We start from the raw sequence: 9,561 nt of genomic DNA, 5'->3' as shown, positions 1-9,561 counted from the left end.
TATATCTGACATCTCATTGAATGGTTTATTGCCACTACAAATGCTACCAACTTTGACACAAATTTATTAATTCTCCAACTTCCCCCTCCTGTTCATGTTTCTCCACATTAATGGACATTTGAGTTGTTTTGAATGAGTAGTATTACTATAAATATTTTTGTACATGTGTTTTGTGAGATATATATGTAATATCTTAGGAACTTACTTAGGTGCGAGATCACTGATTTAAATGTGTTGTTTGGTTATTGCTGCTATCTTTAGATTGTGTCTAGAATCATCTAAAGTTGTAACTGAACCAGAAATTGAAAATGACTCAATCCTATAACGGACAGTTAATGTTGTTTGTCAGTTGGGAGTTACTTCAAATAAGTCATTTACTCATTGCTTTTGTTTTTACATGTTGTTTGGGATTCTCAAAAATGGACAGTGGGGTCTATGAGGGAGTGTCAAAGGTGAGCGTTCCAGGAAATCCAACAGGATGTTGCAAGACTTCTGATGTCCAAGACTGGATACCTCAAAATACCACATCTGCCTTATTTAATTGTTCCAGCCAGTTGCAAAGGGCAGACTGATTGAAAAAGCAGGAAAGATAACTTTGGAATACTAGGGTTGAGAGGCCATCTTTGGAGACCAGCTACCAAATATACTACATTTAAAAAAAAATATTATTTATTTATCTACTTATTTGAGAGAAAGAGTGAGCAAGAGAGACAAAGTACAGGAATGGGCAGAGGGAGAAGCAGGCTGAGCCTGATGTGGGGCTCGATCCCAGGACCCTGGGACCATGACCTGAGCCCAAGGCAGATGATTAAATGACTGAACCACCCAGGCACCCCATATACTACATTTTGTAAACATCCAAAGAGTTTTCCAAGACAGATGCATCAATACAGGGGTGCTCCAGATTCTCCATACCTCATTACTACTTCAAACTTTTAGTACTTTTAATTGTAGTCATTTTGGTGAGTGTGTATAGGCATATTATTGAGATTTTAATTTACAATTTACTAATGAGTATGTTGCTGAGGAATTTCAAGTCTGATCACTTGAATGTTCTCTGGTATAAAGTGTCTACTTAAATTTGTGCCTGTTTTTTATTATGTTAATTTACTTATTTTTCTTATTTGTAGGAAATTATTTAAATATTTGAAGTACAGGGGTGCCTGGGTGGTTCAGTGGGTTAAAGACTCCGTCTTCGGCTCAGGTCATGATCCCAGGGTCCTGGGATCAAGCCCTGTGCATCGGGCTCTCTGCTCAGCAGGGAGCCTGCTTCCTCCTCTCTCTTTGCCTGCCTCTCTGCCTACTTGTGATCTCTGTCAAATAAATAAATTAAAAAAAAATTGAAATACATGTTCTATGTCAAATGTATTTGTTATTCATACACTCTTGTATGTGGTTTGTCTTAACATCCTGATAATGTCCATTTTTTAAGAAGCCCTGAATTACAATAAAATCCAAAATATTGTTTCTTTTATATCTAGTATTTTTATATTCTAAGAAATTTTGTCTACTCCAAGGTCATACAAATATTTTAGAGTTTAATTCTAGAAGCCATTATATCTTATGTTTATTTTAAGAGGGTCTATAATCCACTTAAACTATGTTTTCTATTTAATTTGAGGTAGGAATAAAGGTTCATTTCATTTCATGCAAATCTTTAACTGATCCAAATTTCAGGGGAACTTCTGTCATAAATCTGGTGACTATGTATGTTCAGGTCTATTTCTAAAGTTTCAATTATCTTTCCCTAGTCTATTTGTCTATATGTTTTGCACATGTTTTGTTATATTGTATTTTTTCCTAGGTACCTATTTTGTTGGTATTTTAACCTCTAAGGAAAGTATAGATGATAAAGTCTAAGTAATTTGCACAAAATTAGTAGCTCACAGTGATGGAACAAGGCTTCATGTCCCTGCCTGTTTGCCCAGATAATTTGTGTTATTGATACTTCATTATACGAATGTCTATGATAATAATATTACTTTCACATAGAAGTACAGTGCAAATCAAAGAGAATAACAAAAGTGAATCCTCTTTACTAGCTGGAAAGCACTAAAAAAACCAAATAAATTATTAAGAGATAGATGTATTTTTTATTGGCTCAGAAGACATCAGTTGTGAGTCTTGTCTTTCTTAGTTATATGGCATTGCATAAGGTACTTACACTTCTGGTGACATGCCTTCAAACTATCTTAAATCCCTGACATAAAATTAGACTACACATTTTCTAACATCCTTCATAGTTATTATGGCTATGTGGTTAAATTTTGGCCAATGAAATATGGTCAGGAGGGCTCTTGGGTGGCTCAGTCGGTTGGGCAGCTACCTTCAGCTCAGGTCATGATCCCAGGGTCCTAGATCTAACCACCCTCCTCCTGGATGGTGCTCGCTCTTGCTATCTCTGTAGCTCTCTCTCAAATAAATAAATAAAGTCTTAAACAACAACAACAACAACAACAACAACAACAAAAGCATGGACAGCAGTGATGTACAAGCTCTTCCAGTGCTACCCAGTAAATCTTCCCATGCATTTTCCTTCATCATCTACCTTGCCTAATGTCCTGGTTGGATATTAACACACACAACAAATTCAGAAACCAAAGCTGAAAGAGGCAGAGCTTTCATCAGCTTGCATTCCAGAATGTCTATGTGAACCAGAAAACTTCCCCTCATATTGAATTCCTGCAAGCCTCTATCAGAAACAGCATGAGTAAAAAATAAGTGCCTGTCAAATTAACTCTCTTCAGAGTTTTCCTATTTTATAGTATATACTGTATAGTATTCACATTTAATCTGCATGGTATTTCGCATTTGGTTTGGTACCCATATAAAACAATTTTATATATTTTTTTAAAATGTAAAATTACCCTTTTGTGTAAATTTGTTTTTTTCTTGTACTAGTTACATTTATAAACAGTATATTATAGCAGTAACCAAACCCCCCCATAAAACAAAATAAAACCGCCCAGCACTGACACTATCTTTGTATCACAAAGAGAAAAACAAGCTCTTTTAATAAACAAGTAGGAGCTTGTAGTAAATTTTAGACAAAATGCATATTGAAAAATACTCCCTCATCTCTAAGTCTATTGCCTTTTATTATATGCCGTAAATCCTAAAATTAATTAGAACTGCACAAATGGTAAAAATAAAATCCCCAAACTACAAACATTGGTTTCAGTGCCAATCCAGATATCCAGATACACTTATATGAAATTTTATATTGCACTTTCAAGCTAAGAATAGCTTCTCTAGGACACGTATAGTAGAGTTTTATATCGGGGCTCTTTTCTGGAATAAAAATATATATTGTTTATGAAAGCATTCATGTGTAAAACGTAGTTCAGGAAATATTCTATAAACTTAATCAAGCATACAATTTTCCATCTTAAAGTGACTGGCACTTTTTTTTGTTTTGTTTAGTTTTTTTTTACTTTGTGGAGTAAATAGATAAATATTCAAAAAAGACTAAGAAAAGTAGCATGTTAATATTTGATTTATTTGCAACATTTTTTTCTTCTTTCTCACTATCAGTATCAGTCATAAAAAATAAAAAAGTAGCATATAAGACATAGTTCTGTGGCTGTTACATCTCTCTCTTCAGAAGTACAATTGACAGTGGTGCCAACATCCTAGCCTTTGCCTGGGGGTCTGTCAAAGATTCATCTGTTGAAGGACAAACTGTCTTTAATACATTGCTCTCTCATAATCTTTTAGATTTCTGTGATATTACATTATATTACAACTCCTACTTCAAAGATCTCAGAGTGTTTCACAGATGTCGTGTATTTCAATCTCAAACTCCCTCCAAGGTCAAATCTAAAAAAAAAAAAAAAAAAATTCTCCTTTTTTGTGGTGGGATTTCTCTAAACATGCAACAATCATAATGAAGTGTTTAGCATAAATAACTCTCAACCGGCAATCGCAATTACGTGGAGGAATATGAAAAAGTAAAAGTAATCATAAGATAACTGAATTTTTAGTTGTAACAAATTCTCCAATTTAAATTGTATCAGCATGATTAACATAACTGATGAGAAAAATTTACAAAACCTTCATTATTCAGTTATATGCATCCTTTAAAATTAATTCTTATAAAAATAATTTTGCTATTCTTTTTTTTAAACAAGGCAGTATGTTCTCCTGAAAAATATATTTGATTTGTTTTGAAATGAATCAGTTTTCTATTTTGATTCTGACACTAGCTATCTAACTTCAATATGGGGATCATCAACTAAATATTGAGAATTTTGTGCACTGTAAACTATTACTGAAATTAATACAATCCAATGGATAAAATGTGAGATAGGAAAATATTTTTGTATACATGTATATATTTTTATTTAAAATTGCAGAAAATTAAGTACAATATATAATAACTAACTTTTTAAATAATAACTAACTTTTGAAGAACATCTACTATGCATCAAAAAATGAATAAACTTTATTCACTAGCAAAAACAAAAGTAATATTTTGTAGGTCAGGATATTGAGAATCAAGTGGGCTTAGTGACTTTCAGATTCATCTAATAAATGGATTAGCTTAAATGTGAATCAAAGATCACTAACCTTTGAATTTTCTGTGATACTCCTAATGATATCTGTTATGCAGTGACTATCTCATATAGTTTAAGGAAGAAAGCCAGAAATATATATAAAATTGCCTTTGAAACTAATGGGCATATATTCTTAAATGCCCACTATTCTCCACCACCAATAGTAGCCTTGGTCTTGAACAAATATTCACACTCTTGGGACACAGTAGACCAGGTCTATTTAGCTTTAATGAAACACACATGACAGCCAACAGAGCACACACAATAGAATAGCAGATTCTCCTGACTTTCAGGGCAGCTTCTGATTGTCTTCATTAGTTGGTACTGAGACACACGTGATCAAAACGGACTCAGCCAAGTAGATAAGGAACTCCTCAGTTTAAGGAATTGTCTTTGGCATTCTTTTAGGTCTTACTTTGCGGGTCACACAGCCTTCTGGGAATGACATGTGTAGCCCCTGCTCTCTAGGTTAACCACATTGCATCATCTAATGGTTACTAACCAATTCGATATTATAAATTATCAATCTGAGCAGGCAGCTGGCTACATGGCAACTTCAGCAGGATTATCATTTATTTTGTATCTGATACATTCCAATATATTGCATGAGTAAGGAATACAAGAAAGATTATACAGAAAGTCAAATTCTCAGGCATTCTCGAAGTTAGAGGGAAGACTACAGGACAGTTGTTTAACCATTCCTTTTCAGATCCTATCAGACTTATGCACTTGACTTAATTGGAAATACATAATGCCAATTCCTTTCTGCCAAGGGCTCCAATAGGTGCTGCTTCTAATTTTCTATTGAGGTGTTAGATTGTTTTCTCTTCATTCAAGGTCTATTCCCACATATGTCTAATCTCTCTTTTCAGGTTGGAAAATGTTCTGAGGGTAAAGAGCTCATGCAAAAGAAAAAAATAATAATAATAAAGTTAGAGACAGACGACCTATGTTCTAGTCATACTATTCCTTAACTTTAGGACATCAAGGAAGTATATTGAACTCCTTGATTCTTAATGGGTACAATAAGTGGGATTGCCTAGATGGATATCAAAACCTATTTACAAATCAATTACTTTTTTTAAAAGATTTATTTATTTATTTATTTATTTGAGAGAGAGGGCACAAGCAGGAGTGGCAGAGGGAAATGGAGAAAGAATCCCAATCAGACTCTGAACTAAGTGTAAAGCCCTAAGTGGGGCCTAATTGCATGACCCCGAGATCATGACCTGAGCCGAAAACAGAGTCAGGTGTTCAACCAACTGTGTCATCCAGGCACCCTACAAATCAAATATTCTGTATATCTCTGAGTCTACCAAAATAACTCACACAGAGTATAACATTAGTTTGGAGGGAGATTTGGGATGCATTCCATATAGTGGTGTATATTTTTTGCTGATAAGAGAAAGGGAAAATCTGGAAGCAAGAGGGGCAGCTAGCTTATATTTTTACTTTCTGTTACTTTCATTCCAAGACTCTGTAATGATTGCACACCACTGCCCATTGTCACTTGCAGCAGTCTCCTGTGGGAAGAGTTGTCCTTGCCTCTTTTGTTGTGCAGCTTGGCCATGTGAATTTTTCTGGAGGAAGAATCTGAGCGGAAGTGACATGATAGTTTTGAGAAGAACCTTTAACAGCCACTACATTTTTCAGTAGCTTACTTGAACTTTTCCATCTGTTCCAAAGCCAGCATGTTTTAGTCGTGTTGATCCCATTGAAGACACAGAGCACAAAATCTCAGCAAACGTGTAGCTTACATGTAATGAGAGAATATACATCTTTGTTCTGAAAGTCACTGAGACTAGAGTTGTTATCAATTCATGAATTCCAGATGGCTCAATAAGCAATATCAGAAACCAGATTTCTACATAGCAACATCTAAATAATTTATATCTCAAAGGAGATTCATGTGTGTATTGCCTTTTGTGGAAATGTTTAAGCCTATGTAATTTAACCTCCCACAAAATATATGTTTGCATGTATCTGAACATAATAAACTAATCCAGCCTGACAAAAGAACATAAAGTAAAATTAATATTTGATATTTTAATGCATCAGATGAAAGTAAGATGCACCAGCTGACTGTAATTAAATTTATACTACTTATCTATTTGGGCTTGGTGATCATCAAAATACCACATACTAAAGTGTTAAAATTGGATGGTTGAAATAAACTCATTTGACAATTTCTTTACTTCATAAACTCCTTCATATAATCTCCCCAAATTGTCATTAGCATTGTGATTGTCAGTGATTCATGATAAGAACTGATCAGTAATAGATTGTACTAAAAAATAAATGATATATTGAGTAATCAATTTCAGAATTCTTTCTATGACTTTAAACCTTACTCAGATGAAACATAGAAAGTAACATTGAGGAAATATTAACAGTGATTTGAAATCATTTAAAATTCATTTTTGGATATTTTTCCAGATTGGTTAGAAAAATATATGACTAAAATATTATTCTCTATGAGCTCTATAGATGTAGATTTAACCATTGTATTCATTTGCCTTATATAAAGAGAATTAATATAAGAAACATTGAAATATTGCTAATTATATTGGGCTCTGGCTTCAGGTCAGTGGAGGGCAAGGCGGCCAGGGCAGCAGCTCCCACCCTGCGACATGCAGGCCATCAAGTGTGTAGTGGTGGGAGACTGCCTATTGATTAGTTACACGACCATGAATTTCCTAGAGAATATATCCCCACTGTGTTTGACGACTACTCTGCCAATGTTGTGGCAGATGGGAAACTGGTCAGTCTGGGTTTTGGGGATGCAGCTGGACAAGACGAGTAACATATTTTATAGCCTGTCCCATTCGCAAATAGATGTATTCTTAATTTGCTTTTCTCTTGTGAGTCCTGCATCATTTGAAAACATTGGAGCAAAGTGGTACCCTGAAGTAGGACACCAGTGTCCCAAAAAACTCTCTGGGGCTCTCTCCTGCCCAGTGCCCCTTGGAACCTTTGTACGCTTTGCTCAAAAATGGTGGAAACTGCGCGCTCAATTTCAAGTTTTTGTGACAGATTAGTTTTTTTCATAAAACTACTTTGAACCAGTCAGTAATTTTTAGGTTTTATTTGTTTAAAGTGTAAAACCTCAAACTTACCCATTATATTAAAATTTAGCTCTAAAATGACAAGATTTCTTAAAGCTGTATTTTTCCAAAAGCTCCTATTCTTGCTCACATTAAGAGTTGGAAAAATACTTTGTGAACTAAGTTGTATTTTGCTGAGAACAGTGAGCCCCAAACCATTCAAGACCTTTGTCTTTAAGAAGAGTCTGCAGTGTCTCTTTGGAAATACGGACACTTCCGAAGAAGTTTCTGATATGGAAAGCAGCACAGCCTCCTTCATGAAACTTTGCTATCTAATGCACCCCTAGTTTATCAACCCCTATCTGTTCCCTAACACTGAGTTTGAACTCACCTCTTACTCCTATGTCCCTCTGACAAAGTGTCTGTTCTAACCGTGTGCAACAGGTGTGATCTGCGTTTGAAGACTATTTCGACAAAACATGGAGATTATATATACCATATTGTACATGCCATAATTAAAATGAGTGAAAGTGTCATGGGTAAAATTTTAAAAGGTTAATCACTAATGCAGTAAATGATGAAGAAAGGTCAGTGTTACAACTAAGCAGTTTTAAACTTTACCTTTATTCTCAGACTTGCCTTCCTTCCTGAAATCGGGCATTTAATTCATCTTTGAACTGGTCATGCCCATAGTTGCTAACTTAGTATTTTTCTTATAGAACCCCTTCTTAATGAGCAATATGCCTCCTTGTATTATAAAATCTTTCTGATGATGCATTAGACATTTTTTATAGGTTAGTAAAAGTGCATTCTTCTTTCTTTGTTACTTTATTCAATGCTAATAAGTGGTTTCTTTAGTTTTCTAGGAAATAGGTGTAAAAATCACATGTGGCTGCTTTATAGTTTTTGAAATATTTTAGATATTCCTAAACTATAAACTTTCTTAACATCACTGTCTTGCCAGATTACCAACCATGTACCTTGACTAATGCTGACCCTCCTCTTGGCTTAACCCCGATGGACACGCCCTTCCTATTGCTCTGCCTAACCATGTTCCTCTGGATCTGTGAGGTTCTGTAAGGCCCTGCTCAGGCTAACAAATTTCTGTACAACTTACTCACTGACAAGAAGTCACCTTCCAACCAACAAAATTTTTTAAATTGACAGTTGTAGAATTGAAGGGTATCTTTACATTGATCTTTTGCTAATGGAATTAGCAGTATGTTTTGCATGTATGACTTAATAAATCCTTGATTCATAAAAAATTATTGCTAATTTTAAAAATCCTAAGTAAACCTTTATTCTTAGTAGTCTTCTAAATAGAAAAAATGTATATTTAATGTCTTAAAAATTTGTCAATGTTTTAAAGTTTTATAGGGATAATATAATCTTTCCTTTTTTTTTTTTTAAGATTTTATTTATTTGACAGAGACACAGTGAGAGAGGGAACACAAGCAGGGGGAGTAGGAGTGGAAGAAGTAGGCTTCCTGCCTAGCAGGGAGCCCAATGTGGGGCTCAACCCCAGGACCCTGGGATCATGACCTGAGTTGAAGGCAGACCCTTAACGACTGAGCCACCCAGACACCTGGGACAACACAATCTTTCCCCCATGTGCTGTTGCCATATCAAAGTATATTCTTCAGATATATTTCTAGTTTTTTTTTTAATTCTTGCATGAAAGAAATTCATGGAAAAGATACTTACATTATTTATTATAATAGTTAAGAATAATACCTTTTCCTTAAAGATGTCTCCTTAAAGATTCCTAGAATCTGTGAATATGTTAGGTTATTTGGCAAAGTTTAATTAAGGCTATAGGTGGAAGTAAAGTTGCTAATCAACTAATCTTAAAATAGAGGTTATCTTGAATTATCTATGTGGGCTCAATAAAATCACAAGAGTCCTTAAAAGTAGAAGAAGGAATTAGAAGAAGAGTCAGAAAGATGGCAGCATGAAAACTG

Source organism: Lontra canadensis, unplaced genomic scaffold (assembly GCF_010015895.1).
Source record: "Lontra canadensis isolate GAN:19392208 unplaced genomic scaffold, GSC_riverotter_1.0 scaffold14, whole genome shotgun sequence".
NCBI classification, from domain to species: Eukaryota; Metazoa; Chordata; class Mammalia; order Carnivora; family Mustelidae; genus Lontra; species Lontra canadensis.
The sequence above is the reverse complement of the archived record's forward strand: the minus strand, read 5'-3'. Positions refer to the sequence as shown.